The sequence below is a fragment of the Panthera tigris genome (assembly GCF_018350195.1).
Source record: "Panthera tigris isolate Pti1 chromosome A3 unlocalized genomic scaffold, P.tigris_Pti1_mat1.1 chrA3_random_Un_scaffold_94, whole genome shotgun sequence".
Taxonomy (NCBI): domain Eukaryota; kingdom Metazoa; phylum Chordata; class Mammalia; order Carnivora; family Felidae; genus Panthera; species Panthera tigris.
In genome coordinates, this window is record NW_024962152.1 from 53,574 (window position 1) to 73,204 (window position 19,631).

The 19,631-nt window shown below is 36.4% G+C and overlaps 1 non-coding gene across 1 annotated transcript; it reads left to right on the forward strand.

Moving 5' to 3' along the window:
* The first annotated feature begins 4,919 nt into the window (after positions 1–4,919).
* Positions 4,920–5,131, forward strand: LOC122236205. The gene has a single exon (XR_006214314.1). It is a non-coding gene; the product is annotated as a small nucleolar RNA U3 (small nucleolar RNA).
* Positions 5,132–19,631: the final 14,500 nt, after the last annotated feature.

Genomic DNA, 19,631 nt, shown 5'->3' on the forward strand with positions numbered 1-19,631 from the left:
CGCAAAGGCTTTTTTGTTCTTGGGAGCGCCATAAAACTTCAGAGTTGGTAAAGATACTGGAGGTCATGTGGTTAACTTACCATAAGATAGAAAGTCTGTACCTAGCATCCCTCATAGGTGGACCTTCTGCCTTTGCAAGATATTATTGGGAGGAAATCACTGGGGGCGATTTCTTGTTGTATTTTACAGAAGCTCTAATATTTGAGAAATAAAGTTCCTTTTTACACCAAAATTTCCTAAGTAAATTTCCAAAGCACCTCATCTGTCCCCCCTTCGTTAGCCTTTATCACATTTTATGAGGGTCATAAATACAAGTCTTACTTGCAAGACAGGGCTGAGAAATCCTTGAGGAGCAAATTCTATTGCAGTCTCCTCCCTTAATCATCTTTCACCCATGATTAGTAGTTAATAAATATTTTGGAGTACTTGATTCTGCCAGATCTTCCTGTCATATCTCGACAGTGGCCTAGCAAGTGGTTTTCTTTCCATCCTTCCAACCTTCTTCAGCCCATTTTCTCACATTGCTACTAACTTCTTTCTAAAAACCAGAAGTGTCCATGTTTCTCTTCTGCTCTGTCTGACAAGAAAATTTAAAAGTCTTTCCGGTGTCCCCACACAATACGGGTAGATCAGCTGTTGTTCGTGGGTCTGGAAGCAGAGGAAGCCATTAGTTTTGTGTTTCAAATGGGACTAACTTGGTTACCTCTCTGCCTTTCCTGGTGCTTGAGCAGGTCTCTAAGCCTTCGTGTTTCCATAGGTAAAATGGTTACCTAGGTTGGTTATTAGAATTAATGGCATCATCTACAAAAACATTCTGTAGACTGGTTGAGGCAAACACTAAAACGTTAGTTAACCCAGGTGCTAGTGAGATACAGTTTTTATTAAGTTTTTGCATTAAAAGTTTTTTAACATTGATTTCTTTTGGGAAAATGATCTACATTCAGTTCTTTGGTTAAAAGTTAGATACTGAGTTTCAAGGTTTGCTACTTTAACAAACTTTATATTATAAATTCAGTAGATATTGACGAATCTCCTGAAATAGACTCTACAATATTAGATATTTATAGTCAAAGGTAAGGAGCTGCATTCAAATTGCCACACACTTGAAAAAGCGAATTAAAGTTTTATTACTGCTGAAACCTATGCTAAAAAATAAGGTATAAAACTGGTGTGTACTTGTGTTAGACCCAAACACTTCAAATAGTTTCCCAAATCATGGCAAGTAACTTTGATTTACCATCTATTTCTTTTACTAATGTCAATAATACTAATTCTGCAGTTTGTTTGTTGTGGTCCTCTGAAGTCCATTGTGTTTTATTTATGATTGTGCGTTTATAATTATGCAAATATGAATTGCACATAGATTAATTTTATGCTCAGATAAATAAAATTAGTATAATTGTTATGTATGATAAAATAGTCATCCTTTAGTGACCACTCTATATTCCTATGTAAGGAGTAATTAATTTAAAATCAGTACCTGGAAGGTATCTGTGTGCAGGAATGGACTGGGGAAAAGTAGAGAGATCCTTTGGAATTCCTATACAACTTTCTATCTGTGTGCCATACTTACTTAAGCTTTGCACAGCCTTGTAAATTACAGTAAGGAAAGGCTAATTTTCTCATCACTTAACTGCTGCCAGGCTGGAGCAGAACATTCTAGCAGATAAATAGCTGTGGCAAGACCACACACATTGTTGATAGTTTAAATTCATGTAGTACAGGCCTTACACAGGTGCCATGTGCAGAACACATAAGTGGTGGGGAGAGCTGAGCCATTAATTTTTCCATTGAGACGTTGGCAAGGGTGAGGGGTGAGAGGCTATAGGGAAAAGCAAGAGGAGTCTCAGTGGCAGAAAGAACATAGCAATATTGATAAATTGAGAGAGACTAAAAGAAGAGACCAAAAGGAACTAACAATTAGTACTACACGCTTAGGTAAACAGCCCTTATCCAGCCAACAAAGCTAACACAGCTGCCTTTTCTTAGCAGATTGCTGAAAAGTAATAAGACTTTTCCTGTCTTTCAAGCAACTCCAACCCATGCCTTTCTTTCCACGGGGAGTTTTTCATGAACAGTTAAAAGAAGCAGCAGATGTCCAAGTTTTTCATGTGTTTTAATAATTCATATCCTTTTGAATTGTGTCCCATCAAAGAAATTACTGTGTGGTAGCAGTTTCAGTTCTGGTGCATAACACTGCCTCATACTTAGTAAGCTCTCAAGAAATGTTTGGGAAATTAAGAATATGGATGAAGGAATGACAGTACCTGCTGGATCGCAGATGAGGCAAAGTGAGTCAGTCAGTTTGGCCAAAGGGTTGTAATTACTGTCAGAACTTACATTTAAGGAAGGAGAAAAGGTACTAATACAGTGAAAGGTTGTTGATAATAATTTAAAATGATACATAATAATTATAACAAGAGAGTATAGATCTTTGACCTTGCCATGTACTTTAACAAGGTCAAAGGTTAGGTTAGAATCAATATATCTTTTATCTTGGAATCTTGGATTTTGGAGAGCTTAAAGTCATCAAGCCATCTGCCTTAGGAACCAGCCACTTGGGTAGGTTTAACTTTGGAGCTAACCCTTGTCATCCTAAAGCATCTCTTTCCACGGATGACTTCTTCAACATCCTGTTCCCTTGGACTTCCATGAATAACCTCATTTTGCTTCATTTTTTTCTTGCCTCTTTGACCATTATACCTCAGTCTCCGTGGTTTTCTCTTCTTTCCTGCCACCTAAATAAGGCTTTTCCCTAGAGCTCTGTCCTTTGCCCCACCTGATTCCCACTAAATGGCCTCTTTTCTTGGAATCCCTTGTACCCCCATGTGTTTCTCTACTACCAAACTCTCCCAAGCTCCAGACCTATGCCCGGCTGCCTATGTGACATGTTAATTTGGATGACTTCAAGCATCTAAAAAAGGTCTCAGACTAAATCTAGTTGTTTTTTTTTTTTTATCTCTCATCAATGCTAAATTTTCTTCTTGTATTTTTCTTTTAGCTAAAGGTACTATCTTTTTTTAATGTGATCACTCAATCCAGAAAATTGAGAGTCTTCTCCACTCTCCTCCTCAGTTTATCTTGAAATCCTCTGATTCAGTTCCTTTTACAACTCTTGCTTTGGACTCACACCTTCATCTTTATGACCACTGGCTAGTTCAGGCCCATGTATTTTGCCTGGATCATTGAGATAATTTCCTAACTGCTTGTCCTGCCCCCCTCCCAACTTCTTCCCTTATATTCCATTATCTCTGACAGTCTGCCTTTGCAAAAATGCAAACAGGGTGCTTTGCGTTATTTACCAGCAAAATTCCACCTTCAGGATAAACTTTAAAGTTCTTAGCATGGCATCAAATTATTTCAGTAGGCCCCTGACGACCTCTCTCATTTCCTATCCTACTTTTCTTTGCCTTCCATTCTATGTTCTGCTACAATTGTTTGTTGTCAGATGTAGAGTGGCTATTTCGTTTATGTGCTGCCACTCATGGTATTTTCTCTGTCTGAACTTCCTTCTCTTTTTAACCTAATATATTTATATTCATCCGTCTTTGAGTAGCTTCGTTTTTGAAGTTAATTCTCTACACAATGAAACCACTATTACTTTGATGTTAGTATTATACTTGGTGCATATTAATATTAAGTATGTTACTATGTCTTTGGTTTCACGTTTCCAAATGTGAGCACTGGGAGATTGAAAAGCAGGTCTCATTTATATTTTCATCTGCGCAGTTAGCACACAGACATGACATAAATGTTTCTTGAATGGGTACCGAAATGAATATGCTCACTGTTTTGATCTTAGTGGCTATGATTTCTCCACTTAAAATTTCTTCTTAGCTTTCTGGACTATTGCCATAGCATATTCTCTACAAGATGTTCCATGTCTTCATGACCATTGTTACGTTCCAAGGGAAATTCATGATCTTCTGGGTTGGGTTAACCCTTTTCAGGTATCTGTTTTCTTGTGTTATAAAAAGAATCTATGTAATTGAACTTGTTGCCAGTAGATGTACATTAAAATACAGAGTTCACAAGAGTACATGACATTCTCATTAGACACAAAGAATATTTTTGAGTCATGCTATGGTATTTGAAAAGCAATTCACATATTACACATTATTCCTGTGAGACACAAACTGTTTCTTTCCCATTTTAATTTGCCTGCTTAAAGACAGAAACAGATAGATGCGTTTACACTCAAGGTATATGCCTTTCCCTTGTGGCCAATGAGCTAATTTCCTTTCCATATTTGCAGAATATTGATACAATTATTCTTTCATCAGACATGAAATTTGAGTGTATAACCAGTTTGTGGAAACCAAATTACTAGGGTAATTTATTAGGTTGATAACAGCAATTAAGTCATAAATGTTTCTGAGAAATATAAATTGACTTTCTGTTTTAAATGGATAATTTAACATTCCAAACCACAGACCTGTCGTGTAACTAATTTCTGGGATAAGAAGTTTGTTTCTCCTATTATTAAACTAAAAAAAAAAAAAATTCAACCTTTGATAATCCAGTAACGAAGTTGCTGAATTCTTGGGTTCGTGTTATATCTTCATTCTTTTCCCTTGTTGCTAATTTTTTTATTTTATTTAAAAATTTTGTTAAAAATATTTATTTTTGAAAGAGAATGAGAGAGAGATAGAGCACGAGCAGGGGAGGCGCAGAGAGAGACGGAGACACAGAATCTGGAGCAGGCTCCGGGCTCTGAGTTGTCAGCACAGAGCCCGACGCGGGGCTCAAACTCACAAACTGTGAGATCACGACCTGAGCTGAAGTCGGATGTCTAACCGACTGAGCCACCCAGGCACCCCTAATCTTTTTTATATTTAAGGACATCACATTGGAGGGAATTTTAGATAGAACTGGGACGTGTTGGTAGGACCATGGATTTTTCAATGATTGGAAATGTGAAGACTGTACTTTCAGGGATTGTTTCTAAAGTTTGTCACTAGAGAAATTTCTCTAAGTGTGGAGTCCCTGAAAGCATGAGGAGGATAAATAGTGTCCCTTCCTGACTGTAAAACCGACTCTGGGTGTGGTTTCCACAGCTGCCCTTGTCATTGATAATTGTTCCCTCCTCCTTTGGGGGACTAAGAGGAAAGTGGCCCGTTGTCTGAGTAGTTTCTCTAAAAAAGAAGGCCACATGTGTGGCTTGTTAATTGTCCATTGGAATGCTGTGTGGGTGAAGTTAAGTGAGCAAGGAGACAGCACTTGGAGTGTAAACAGATTTGTCAGCCTTGTCAGCAAGGACTTTGACTTTTCTTGGAGTGAAAGGAAAATCATTGGAGGATTTTCAGAAGAGGAGGTCTATCAGAATTAATCTGATTTCTATGTTACCAATCAACTGGAAAGGCAAAGGCAGAGGCAAGAGGTTACTTAAGAGACTGGTGTAGTAACCTAGAGGGGAAATTAGGCTGTTTGTTAGCAGTGGAGATGGTGACAAGTGGTCAGATGTTTGGGACGTATTTGCAGATAGAACCAGGGCCCGCTTCACGACTTCCGGGATGTAACACTAGTGCTGTCTCACAATGGTTTTTGCTTAGAAAAGTTTGTGCTTATTTGCATACTGTGCTGTTGCAATCCTGAAATTCTTTTCTTCCCAGTTTTACTGAGATATAATTGGCATATATCATTGGGAAATATAAGTTTTACAACATGATGATTTGATACATGTATATGTTTTGAGATGACTACCACAATAAGATTGGCTAACACCTCTGTCACCTCATATAATTATCTATCTTTTGTGTCTAAGTGTTGCATTTATTAATCATCTTTTCTTTTCAATTCTAACAGGCCATATGATATTTATCCTTTCATAAACAAGCCAGTCATGTTCTTTTTTGTGGCATTTTACTTGGTCTTGCCCCTGTTGGGAAAGATAAAAAGTGATTTCTTTCTATGAGTTTAATAGAACACAAGAGACATGTGGAATGATTCAAAGAAAAGTGCATAAAGCTGATACACATTTGAGAATAAGAAAATCATACTTTTTCATAACTTTTGACTGTACAAGTAGCTCATTATGAACAAAGATGTCAGATGACAATGTTCATGTTAAAAACACTGCCATCACCACAAAGATTTACTGATTGTAATGAAATGAAAGAAAAAAAAATGTATATATTGTAGCTTAGATAACTGTTAGTAAATGGGATACAGATAATGTTGACATAAAAACACTTAAGTTCACAGTAATTATACAGAAGCATCGATGGCAGTTGTACAAGGAGAGAGAAGCCATTAGTCCTCCATTGAATATGATAGTGCCATATCTGTGCCTTGATCAGCTCATAATCTTAGACAAAATTTCTGCTCCCGTGAAATAAAGTAAGATGTCCTTTAAGTATCCTACTGTAGATAAGAGGCTTTGTGAACTCCATGAGTAGATGTCTGTTCTAAAAAGAACTTTAGACACACATATGAATATCCAGTTGGCAACAAGATCAAATGCAATCAGCCACCACCCAATGCAAATTCATTTCAACTAGCAAACAGATATATATGTACAGATATATAATGTATTAGTGTATGGTAATATAAAATAAAATTTATTATTATATTTTGTAATGTAAAGTCAAATTATGAAATACACTATGCTGTAGTCAGATGCATCTTAGCACATATAGATTAATTTTTTTGTGTTTTTCTTTTTAATGGTATGATGTTAGGCTCAAGTGGAAATAGTTAAGAAAGCTCTCCAATGAAAACTCATCATGATATGCAAAGACGCGTGTTTATTAAAAAGCCTCAACCCATGCTTACAAAGTAAAAAAGTAACTTCGAAACATGTGAGAAAAACAATGCCTTCACAAATCATAGGAATATACTTCCTGATTTAGAAATAAACAGGAAAATTAAAGCAATGGACAGTGGATAATCTATGGCTACAAATATCAACTCTTATGGGAAAATGACTTATATCAGATATAATATACATATCCTAATTTCAGCTTTTGAATAAAAATTTAATACCAAACTAACTGCTTTCAGAGTTAACATTTTTAATAGGATATAATTTGTTTGCAATGAATACATCTAATTTTAAAAAGCAGCCATTTTATGGGCTCTTTACTATTCTGAAGTTTTAAGTTTAAAAATGTTTCATCTCAAATGGTTTTGAGCAGCATGCCATGGTTGGCATTTTAAAAATTGCCATTGCATCGAATAGTCTAGAACTGATACATGAGATTTTCTTATTACATTCGTACACAAAATTTGGTGTCACCTGGATTTATTATCATTTTTAACAATGTTTTTCACATTGCAGTCCTGAAAAAGATTTTCCAGTGAACTAATATTTAAAAACATTTCACAATGTCACTGTTAGGATAAAATATCAAAAAACACAATATTCCCATTGGAAAACAAGCACAGAAGTATATTTTAAGTATATAGACCTTTGCTTAATTTATAGCAGAAAAGTAGAATTATAATAAATTCTGATTTTGCAAAACTGAAAACACTGAATCTTAAAATAATGGAGTTTTACACACCTCTTTACCTTTTCTACATTTTAACATACTTCCACGTTAGATGAAAAATTAAGCATTAAAATAAATGCAAGTATGTACATAATTGTAAACATTTTTTCCCCATTCATCTAAAGATTTTGTATATGTTGGCCATACACATCCTGTGTGTCCCATCATATTGGGCTGGTGCTCCTGGCAGCTGTATATTTCTTTCATAGTTATACATTTGTTTCCCTGACTCTGAATCTGTGCAGGAATTTCTCTCACAAATTAAGTTTTAGTCCACAGCAAACATGACAGCATGACTTTGCCCACCAAGCCCCTTTAGGAACAGATCCTGTTGTAAAATAACTTTTGTTCAAGTGTTACCTGAGAAAGCAGGGAATAAAGGATGTAAGAAGGGTCCAGATAATAAAGGCTCAGTGCTGGCTACAGAGGGAAAATTTTCTGGACACCCTGATGGCACGGCCTCTCCTCAGCCCCAGGAGCTAGGATACAGAGTTCTTCTCATGGGGACTCTGTCCCACATCAGCCCCAAACCAGAGTGTTGTCTCTTAAGTCACTGTGCTGAGGGAAGGAAGCTCTTTCTCACTGACCCTGCTATTGACCTCCTGAGCTCTGGGCAGCTCAGAAATGGTGGAATTGTGTGCCTCCTGCTGGCTAATGAGGGCAGCACAGGACCCTTGGGGTTCACCTGCAGGTGGACTTGCTCCCCTCCTGGCCAAAGTGCTAAGTTACTAAAAATCTCAGTGCCCCAGCCTCTGGAAGACACTGGTGTTGCTCTGCTTCATTCATGCCCACTCTCCTGCCTGGGACATGCCCTTGAAGTAATGGCTTGGAGAAGAAAAAAGACATCAGGGTTTTAAGTCATCTCAAAAACATCATCCCTATGCCATGCCACAGTGACAGAATCAAGTCTCAAGTCCCTACAAAAGATCCACCCATTTCAACCATTAAATTCTCCACTAGATGTTCAGACGGTTAGAGAGGGCTTCAGCTCTTTCAGGAAAAGATCCTCCTTGATAAACTGCTGTGTGGCCTTGATTAAAATCACAGATAACTAAGGCAGAAATGAAGGATTTTTTTTTTTTTTGCTCATGCTCATATGGAAATTGTAGTGCAGGGACATTTACTTTCAAGCAGTGGAATACAGCTGGTATGCCTCTGAGCTCATCAGGGAGGGAATTGAATTGTGTTTTCTCTCACCTAACAAGTCTTATCAGAAGTTAATGAGATAGGGAAGAACATGATGCTTATGACCACTCTATCCAATTACATTTTTATGTGCAAGAAAGTAGTCTGTAATCATACCAGTTGAGAAATGTCTAACAACAAAATTATGGTATATTAACATATCATTATGGTATCTTTATATTTAAATATGATATCCCTTGAATACCCAGACTTCTTTCTTTTTTATTTCCTTTCAAACATTTTATTTAAATTCAAGTCAGTTACCAGATAGTGTAGTATTGGCTTTAGGAGAATTTTGTGATTCATCACTTACATATAACACCCAGTGCTCATCCTAACAAGTGCCCTCCTTAATGTACATCACCCATTTAGGCCACCCCCCCCCCACCTCCCTCCAGGAGCCCTCAGTATGTTCTCTGTATTTAAGAGTCCTTTATTGTTGGCCTCCTTCTCAGTTTTCATCTTAGTTTTCCCTCCTTTCTCCTATGTTCATCTGTTTTGTTTCTTAAATTCCACATATCAGTGAAATCATGATATTTATTTTTCTCTGACTTATTCACTTAGCATAATACACTCTAGTTCCATCCACGTTGTTGCAAATGGAAATATTTCATTCTTTGTAATCACCAATATTCCATTATATATATGTGTGTGTGTGTATATATATATATACATGTATATACCAAATCTTCTTTATCCATTCATCAATGGACTTTGGACTCTATCCATGGTTTTGATTTGTATTTCCATGATGATGAGTGATGTTGAACATTTTTTCACGTGTCTGTTAGGCATTTTTATGTCTTTCTTGGAGGAATGTCTGTTCATATCTTCTCCCCGTTTCTTAACAAGATTAGTTGTTTTTTGGGTGTTAAGTTTGATAAGTTCTTTATGGATTTTGAATACCAGTTCTTTATCTGGTACATCATTTTAAAATATCTTCTCCAATTCCATCAGTTGCCTTCTAGTTTTGTTGATTGTTTCCTTCACTCTGCAGAAACTTCTTATATTGATGAAGTCCCAATAGTGTACATTTGTTTATGTTTCTCTTGCCTTTGGAGATGTGTCTAGTAAGAAGCTGTTCTGGCTGAGGTGAAAGAGGTTGCAGCCTATATTTTACTCTGGGTTTTGATGGTGTCTTGTCTCATATTTATGTCTTTCATCTATTTGAATTTATTTTTGTGTATGGTGTTAAGTGGTCCAGGTTTCATTCTTCTGCACGTTGCTGTCCAGTTTTCCCAACACCATTTGTTGAAGAGACTGACTTTTTTCCATTGAGTATTCTTTCCTGCTTTGTTGAAGATTAGTTGACTATATAGTTGTGGGTCCATTTTGTGGTTGTGGGTTTTCTATTCTGTCCCTTCGATCTATTTATCTGTTTTTGTGCCAGTACCATACTGTCTTCACAGATATGTAATACAGTTTGAAGTCTGGAATTGTGATGCTTCCCACTTTCCTTGTGTTTTTCAACATTACTTTGGCTATTCATGGTGTTTTCTAGTTCCATACAATTTTAGAATTTTTTATCTGAGCTCTGTGAAAAATGCTGGTATTATTAAATGTGTAGATTGCTTTGGGTAGTATAGACATTTTAACAATGTTTGTTCTTTGAATCAATGAGCAGAAAATGTTTTTCCATTAATTTGTGTCTTCATCAATTTCTTTTGTAAGCATTCTATAGTTTTCAGAGTACAGATCTTTACCTCGCTGGTTAGGTTTATTCCTAGGTATCTCATGATTTTTGGTGCAATTGTAAATGAGATTGATTCCTTGATTTCTCTTTCTGCTGCTTCATTTCTGGTGTGTAGAAATATTACAGGTTTCTGTACATTGATTTTATATCCTGCAACTTTCCTGAATTCATGTATCAATTATAGCAATTTTTTTGGTGGAGTCTTTTCCACATACAGTATCATGTCGTCTTCAGAGAATGAAAGTTTGACTTCTTGTGAATTTGGATTTTTTTTTCTCTTTTTGTTTTCTGGGTGCTAAGGCTAGAACTTCATGTGCTATTTTGAACAACAGTGGTGAGAATAGGCATACTGTTGTGTTCCTGACCTTAGGGGAAAACTGTTTTTACCCACTAAGGATGATATTAACTCATCCTTCCTACAGGATGCTGGCTTCCTTCCTATATGGCCTTAATGATGGTGAGGCATGTTCCTTCTATCCTTACTTTCTTGAGAGTTTTTATCACAACAAAAGATGCTGTATTTTGTCAGATGCCTATTCTTCGTCTATTCAGAGGATCATATGGTTCTTATCCTTTCTTTTATTAATGACATGTATCCCATTGGTTGGATTGTGGATTTTGAGCCAGCCCCACAGCCCAGGAATAAATACCACTGAATCATGTTGAATACTTCTTTTAACATACTGTTGAATCTGCTTTGCTAGCTTTTGTTGAAAATTTTTGCATCCATGTTCATCAGAGATATTGGTCTGTAATTCTCCTTTTTAGTGAGATCTTTGTCTGCTTTTGGAAACAAGGTTATGCTGGCCTTGTAGAATGAGTTTAACAGTTTTCCTTCCGTTTTAATTTTTTAGAACAGTTTCAAAAGAAGTATTAATTCTTCTTTAAATGTTTTGTAAATCAGGAGACTATAGATGCTGGTGAGGATGTGGAGAAACGGGAACCCTCTTGCACTGCTGGTGGGAATGCAAACTGGTACAGCCACTCTGGAAAACGTTGTGGAGATTCCTCAAAAAACTAAAAATAGAACTACCCTATGACCCAGCAATAGCACTGCTAGGAATTTACCCAAGGGATACAGGAGTACTGATGCAGAGGGGCATTTGTATCCCACTGTTTATAGCAGCACTTTCAACAATAGCCAAACTATGGAAAGAGCCTACATGTCCATCAACTGATGAATGGATAAAGAAGATGTGGATTATATACACAATGGAATACTACTTGGCAATGAGAAAGAATGAAACTTGGCCATTTGCAGCAATGTGGATGGAACTGGAGGGTATTATGCTAAGTGAAATAAGCCAGGCAGAGCAAGATAGATACCATCTATCTTTGGGATGAGCACTGATGGAAACCAGTTTCACAATAAATTATATTTAAAAAATTAAAAATAATAAAAAATAAATAAATGCCAAAAATTTTTTTTATAGAATTGTGCTCAGATTCCATCCAGCCCTGGAATTTTGTTTGTTGGGAAATTTGAGACTACTGATTCAATTTCTTTACTGGTTATGTATCTGTTCGTATTTTCTATTTCTTCCTGTTTCAGTTTTGGTAGTTTACAAGTTTCTTGAAATTCATCCATTTCTTGCAGATTATCCACTTTTTTGGCATATACTTGCTCATAATATTCTCTTGTAATTGTTTGTATTTCTGCAGTGTTGGTTGTGATCTCTCTTTTTTCCATTCATGATTTTATTTCTTTGGTTCCTTTACCCTCTCTTTTTTTTGATAGCTTTGGCTCGGTGTTTATCAATTTTGTTAATTCTTTCAAAGAACCAGCTCCTAGTTTCATTAATCTTTTCTACTTTTTTAAATTTTATATCATTTATTTCTACTCTAATCTTTATTATTTCCCTTCTTCTGCGGGCATTGACCTTTATTTGCTCTTCTTTTTCCAACTCTTTGATGTGTGAGATTTGGTTGTGTACATGAGACTTTCCTTCTTTCCGGAGGAATGCCTGGATTGTTATATACTTCCCTCTTATTACCGCCTGGCCACATAGTAAAGGTTTTGGACTGTCATGTTTTCATTTTCATTGGCTTCCATGTATTTTTTAAATTGATTCTTTTATTTATTACTCTTTAATTTCCTGGTTACCCAATGTATTCTTTAGTCAGATGTTCTTTAATCTCCATGTATTGGTGGTCTTTCCCATTTTTTTTTCCTTTGGTTGACTTCAGGTTTCATAGCATTGTGGTCTGAATATAAGAGGGCTGATTTGGACCTAGTATAATCTACTCTGGAGAATGTTCCATGTGCATTCAAAAAGAGTGTGTGTTTTGCTGCTTTCGTGTGAAATGCTCTGAATATATCTGTTAAGTCCGTGTGGTCTAGTGTGTCATTCAAAGCCATTGTTTCTTTGTTGATCTTCTGCTAAGATGATCTATCTTTTGACGTAAGTGGGGTGTTAAAGTCCTTTACTATTATTGTATTATTATCAATATGTTTCTTTAAGTTTGTTATTAATTGGTTTATATAATTGGCTGTACCTAGCTGAGGGCATAAATATTAACAATTGTTGGATCTTCCTCTTTGATAGACTTCTTTATTATGACATAAGACTTTCTACACTTGATCTTAGCCAAAAGGCTGAGAAGCGATTAGGACTTTCTTCATCACTTATTACAATCTTTCATTTAAAATCTAGTTTGTCTGATATATGTATTGCTACTCCAGCTTTCCTCTGTTGTCCATTAGCATGACAAATGGCCCTCCACCCCTTCACCTTCTATCTCAATGTGTCTTTGGGTCTAAAACGAGTCTTTTATAGGCACCATTTCAATGGTTCTTGATTTTTTTAATCCATTCTGATATGCTATGTCTTTTGACTGGAGCATTTAGCCCATTTACATTCAAATAATTATTGATAGATATGAATTCAGTGCCATTGTATTACCTGTAATGTTGCTGTTCCTGTAGAATGTCTCTGTTCCTTTCTAGTCTTTGTTGCCTTTGGCCTCTCTTTCCCACTCAAAGTGTCCGCTTTAACAATTCTTGCAGAGCTGGCTTGGTGCTCAGTAGCTCCTTTAGTTTTTACTTGTCTTGGAAACTCTTTCTCTCTCCTTCTATTCCGAATGACAGCCTTGCTTGATAAAGTATTCTTGGCTGCATATTTTCCCCATTTAGCACATTAAATATATCATACCGCACCCTTATGGCCTGCCAAGTTTCTATAGACAGGTCTGCTGTTAACCTTATAGATCTACCCTTATAGGTTAAGGACCTTTTTTCTTTAGCTTCTTTCAGAATTCTTTTTCTCTTTGCATTTTGCAAGTTTCACTATGATATATTTTTGTGTGGACCTGTTTTATTGATATTGAGGGGAGTTCCCTGTGCCTCTTGGGCTTGAATGGCCCAAGATCCTGGTGGATCCTGGTGAGCCCTACCTAACTCCTCCCAATTTAGATCATTCTCCTCTCCACATTAAACTGAGCACACAGACAAGCATACACAGAAACGGATTGCATCGGTGGAGATAATGGGATGGTGGTTAAGGAAGGGCTTATAGCCTGTAAGTGTTAGGGAAAAAGGAGGAAAGACTTGGAGACAGATCTGACATGGAGCAGGGACATTTATTCTCCTGGCAACATGTACAAAATTCCATAGCATGAAGGGGATTCTTAAAGTTCCCATTGTCTCGCAGGGGAACAGGCCATCTCCATAGTAGTCTCTGGAGAAGAGTCTGAGGTCCTGTCATCCACCATTCTCAGCTCTTAGGACTAGGATGAGCACACACGCTAGGCCACAGTAAAATGGGGACCATAGTTTGAAAGGACTCAGTTTCCTTGTCCATAAACTGAGTGCCTTCTCTTTTATCACTGTTCTTATGCAATGAATATAAGTCTGTATCTTAACTATTCTGGAATTAATTTTTTTTAATTCTGAAAAGAAAAAAAAACTGTTGGTAAATATTGAGCACCTCTAGTATCCCAATTTTACAGGTAAATGAACTAAGGCTCAGTGAGGGCATCACTGGAAGGATAACACAAGTAAGGTTTTCTGACACCTGGTTTAGGTTCCTTGCTCAATGAAGAAAAGTAAAGAACTTTTCTCTCTCCAAGTCAATAGATATATCTTTTAAATGTGTAATTTTTAAAGAACAGTGATATTCAGTCAGCATTAGGAAGATACATATAAGCCTCTTATATTATCATATTATCAAATTACTAATGTGTTTATTTAAATTCAAGTTAGTTAAAATACAGAGTAGTATTGTTTTCAGGAGTAGAACCCAGTGATTCATCACTTATATCTCCCAGTGCTCTTCCCAGAAGCTGCCTTCCTTAGTGCCAATCATCCATTTAGGCCATCCCTTACACACACACCCTCCAGCAGCCCTCAGTATGTTCTCTGAATTTACAAGTTTCTTACGTTTTGCCTCCCTCTCTGTTTTTATCTCCTTTTTCCTTCCCTTCCCCTATGTTCATCTGTTAATTTCTCAAATTCCACATATGAGTAAAATATCATGTATCTGTCTTTCCCTGACTGACTTCTTTTGCTTAGCATAATACCTTGTAGTTCCATCCATGTTGTTGCAAATGACAAGACTTCATTATTATGATCGCTGAGTAGTATTCCATTGTGTATTCAATTGGTATATATGTATATATATAAGTATACATGTATGTATATATATATATATACACACACACACACATGCCCACACACACACATATAGTACATTTTCTTAATCCATCCAACATGTGGACTCTTTCCATAATTTGGCTATTGTTGACAGCACTGCTTTAAACAATGGGGTACATGTGCCCTTTGAATCAGCAATATTTTATTCTTTGGATAAGTTCCTAGTTCCTAGTTCAATTGCTGGGTCATAGAGTAGTTCTAATGTTAATGTTTCAAGGAACCTCTATACTGTTTTCCAGCATGGTTGCACCAGTTTGCATTCCCACCAATAGTGCAAAAGGATTCACCTTTTTCTGCATCTTCATCGTCATCTGTTGTGGCCTGAGTGCTTAATTTTAGCCATTCTGACAGGAGTGAGGTGGTATCTCATTGTGGTTTTGATTTGCTTTTTTTCTGTGAGTGATGTTGAGCATCTTCTAATGTGTCTGGTAGCCTTCTGGAAGTCTTCTTTGGAAAAGTGTCTATTCATGTCTTCTGCCCGTTTCTTCACTTGATTATTTGCTTTGTGAGTGTTGAGTTTGGTAATTCTTTAGAGATTTTGGATACTAACCCTTTATCTGATGTCATGTGCAAATATTTTCTCCCATTGCGTTGGTTGACTTTTAGTTTTGTTGATTGTTGCCTTCACTGTGCAGCAGCTTTTTGTCTTGATGAGATCTCAATAGTTCATTTTAGCTTTTATTTCCCTTGTCTCTGGAGACATGTAAAGTAACAAGTTGTGGCAGCCCAGGTCAAAGAGGTTGCTGTCTGTTTTTACTGTAGAATTTCCTGTCTTGAAACCTACTTGTAGGTTTCTGTCTCACATTTAGGTCTCTCATCCATTTTGAATTTATTTTTGTGGGTGGTGTTAGAAATTGGTCCAGTTTCATTCTTCATGTTGCATGTTGCTCTCCAGTTCTCCTAGCATCATTTGCTAACGAGACCGTCTTTTTTCCATTGGATACTGTCCTGCTTGACAAAGTTTAATTTTCTATATATTTGTGGGGCCATTTCTGAATTCTCTATTTTATTCCCTTTATCTATGTGTCTTTTTTTGTGTAGTACCATACTGTGTTGATTATTATAGCTTTGTAATACAGCTTAAAGCCTGGGATTGTGAAGCCTCCAACTTTGGTTTTCTTTCTTTTTTTTTTTTTTATGTTTGTAAAATTGTCTCCCAGTCAAAAACTTTGTTGATTCTTTTTTAAAGTGTTTCTCAAAGCACTTAATTTTAATAAAGTCCAATTTCTTATTCTTTCATGGACATTTATTTTGGTGTCATATCTTTAAAAATGTTTTTATAACCTAGAGTTAAAACTTTTGTCATGGCTTTTATTTATTTTGTTTGGAGGTTTTATAGTTGTAGTTTTTCTTAATATGAAATTTATTGCCACATTGGTTTCCTTTTTCAACATTTCTTTGGCTATTTCGATTCTTTTGCGTTTCCATGCAAATTTTATGATTGCTTGCTCTAGCTCTGTGAAGAATGCTGGTGTTATTTTGATGGGATTGCATTTAATGTGAGGATGGCTTTGGGTAGTACCTACATTTTAACAATATTTGTTCTTCCAACCCATGGACATGGAATAATTTTTCCATTTCCATTATTCCATGGAATAATTCTTCCATTTCCTTCATAAGCTTTCTATAGTTTTCAGTGTACGGGTATTTTACCTTTTTGGCTAGGTTTATTCCCAGGCATCTTATGGTTTTTGGTGAAATTGTAAATGGGATTAATTTTTTGATATCTCTTTCTGCTGCTTCCTAATTGGTGTAAAGATATGGAGCTAATTTCTGTACCTTGATTTTATATCCTGCAACATTGGTGAATTCACATATCAGTTCTTGCAGGTTTTTGGTAGAGTCTTTTGGATTTTCCTATAGAGTATCATGTCATCTGTGAAGAGTGAATGTTTGACTTCTTCCTTGCCAGTTTGCATGCATTTTCTTTCTTAATTTTGTCTGATTGCTGAGGCTAGGGATCCCAGTACTATGTTGAACAACAGTGGTGAGAGTGGACAGCCCTGTCATGTTCCTGACCTTAGGGGGAAAACTCTCAGCTTTCCCCCATCAAGGATGATATTAGCTGAGGTCTTTCATATATGGCCTCTGTGATGTGGATGTAAGTTCCTTCTATCCCTACTTTCTTAAGGGTTCTTATGAAGAAAGTATGCTGTATTTTGTCCAATGTACTTTTCTGCATCTATTGACGCAATCGTATGGTTCTTATCCTTTCTTTTATTCATGTGGTGTATCACATTAATTGGTTTGTGGATATTGAACCAAACCTGCAGCCCAGGAATAAATATTACTTGATTATGGTGAATAATTCTTTCAATGTATTGTTGAATTCAATTTGCTGGTATCTTGTTGAGAATTTTTGCATACATGTTCATCAGGGATTTTGGTCTATAATTCTCTATTTTAGAGGGGTCTTTGTCTGGTTTGGGAATCAAGGTAATTCTGGCTTCATAGAATGAGTTTGTAAGTTTACCTTCCATTTCTATTTTTTTTAACGGTTTCAAGATAATTGGTATTAATTCTTCTTTAAAATTTTGGTATAATTCCCCTGGGAAGTCATCTGGTCCTGAACTCTTGTTTGTTGGGAGATTTTTGAAAACTGATTCAGTTTCTTTACTGCTTACGGTCTCTTCAAATGTTCTATTTCTTCTTGTTTCAGTTTTCAGTAGTTCATAGGTTTCTATGAATTTATCAATATCCTCCAGATAGCCCAATTGGTTGGCATTTAATTGACCATACTATTCTCTGGTAATTGTTTGTATTTCTTTGGTGTTAGTTGTGATCTCTCCTCTTTCATTCATGACTTTATCTATTTGAGTCTTCTCTCTTTTCTTTTTGAGAAGTCTGGCTAGGGATTATCAATTTTGTTCATTATTTCAAAAAATCGTATCTTAGATTTATTGATCTATTCTGTTTCTTCATTCTATGTCATTATTTATGCTCTAATCTATTTTTCTTCTGCTTCTGGCTTTGGGCTTTATTTGCTGCTTCTTTTCCAGAAACCTAATCTAATATTGTGTACCTATCTTGCTTCTTGAGATAGAGGCCTGAGTTGCAATGTATTTTCCTCTGGAGGACTGCCTTTGCTGCATCCAAGGGGTTTGGACTGTCATTTTCATTTTCATTTGCTACCATGGATTTTTTAAAAATTTTCCTTTAATTTCCTGGCTGACCCATTCATTCTTTAATAGGATTTTCTTTAAACTCGATGTATTTGAGGGATTTCCAATTTTTTTCTTGGGGTTGATTTCAAGTTTTATAGTGTTGTGATCTGAAAATATGCATGATATGATCTCAGTTTTTTTGTTCCAGTTGAAGGCTGATTTGTGATGCAAGATGGGATCTATTCTGTATAATTCCATGTGCACTCAAAAAGAATGGGTATTCTGTTGCTTTAGGATGAAGTGGTCTGAATATATCTGTCAAGTCCCTCTGTCCCAATGTCCCTCTGTCCCTCTGTCCCTTATTCAGATTCACTGTTTTTTTTTTTTATTGATTATCTCTTAGATGATCTGTCCATTGTTGCAAATGGAGTATTAAAGTCTCCTATAAATATGGTATTATCGTCAACAAGTTTGCTTGTTTTTGATCAATTGATCTATATATTTTGGTTCATATATATGTTGGGGGCATAAATACCTACAATTGTTATCTCTTCTTGATGGATAGACCCCTTAATTATGATATAATGCCCTTATTCATCTCTTGTTACAGTGTGTTTTAATATCTAGTTTGATATAAGTATGGCTACTCTGGCTTTTTTTTTTTTTTTTTTTTTTTTTTTTTTTTTTTTTTTTTTTTTTTTTTTTTTAATATATGAAATTTACTGTCAAATTGGTTTCCATACAACACCCAGTGCTCATCCCAAAAGGTGCCCTCCTCAATACCCATCACCCACCCTGCCCTCCCTCCCACCCCCCATCAACCCTCAGTTTGTTCTCAGTTTTCAACAGTCTCTAATGCTTTGGCTCTCTCCCACTCTAACCTCTTTTTTTTTTTTTTTCCTTCCCCTCCCCCATGGGTTTCTGTTATGTTTCTCAGGATCCACATAAGAGTGAAACCATATGGTATCTGTCTTTCTCTGTATGGCTTATTTCACTTAGCATCACACTCTCCAGTTCCATCCATGTTGCTACAAAAGGCCATATTTCATTTTTTCTCATTGCCACGTAGTATTCCATTGTGTATATAAACCACAATTTCTTTATCCATTCATCAGTTGATGGACATTTAGGCTCTTTCCATAATTTGGCTATTGTTGAGAGTGCCGCTATAAACATTGGGGTACAGGTGCCCCTATGCATCAGTACTCCTGTATCCCTTGGATAAATTCCTAGCAGTGCTATTGCTGGGTCATAGGGTAGGTCTATTTTTAATTTTCTGAGGAACCTCCACACTGCTTTCCAGAGCGGCTGCACCAATTTGCATTCCCACCAACAGTGCAAGAGGGTTCCTGTTTCTCCACATCCTCTCCAGCATCTATAGTCTCCTGATTTGTTCATTTTGGCCACTCTGACTGGCGTGAGGTGGTATCTGAGTGTGGTTTTGATTTGTATTTCCCTGATAAGGAGCGACGTTGAACATCTTTTCATGTGCCTGTTGGCCATCC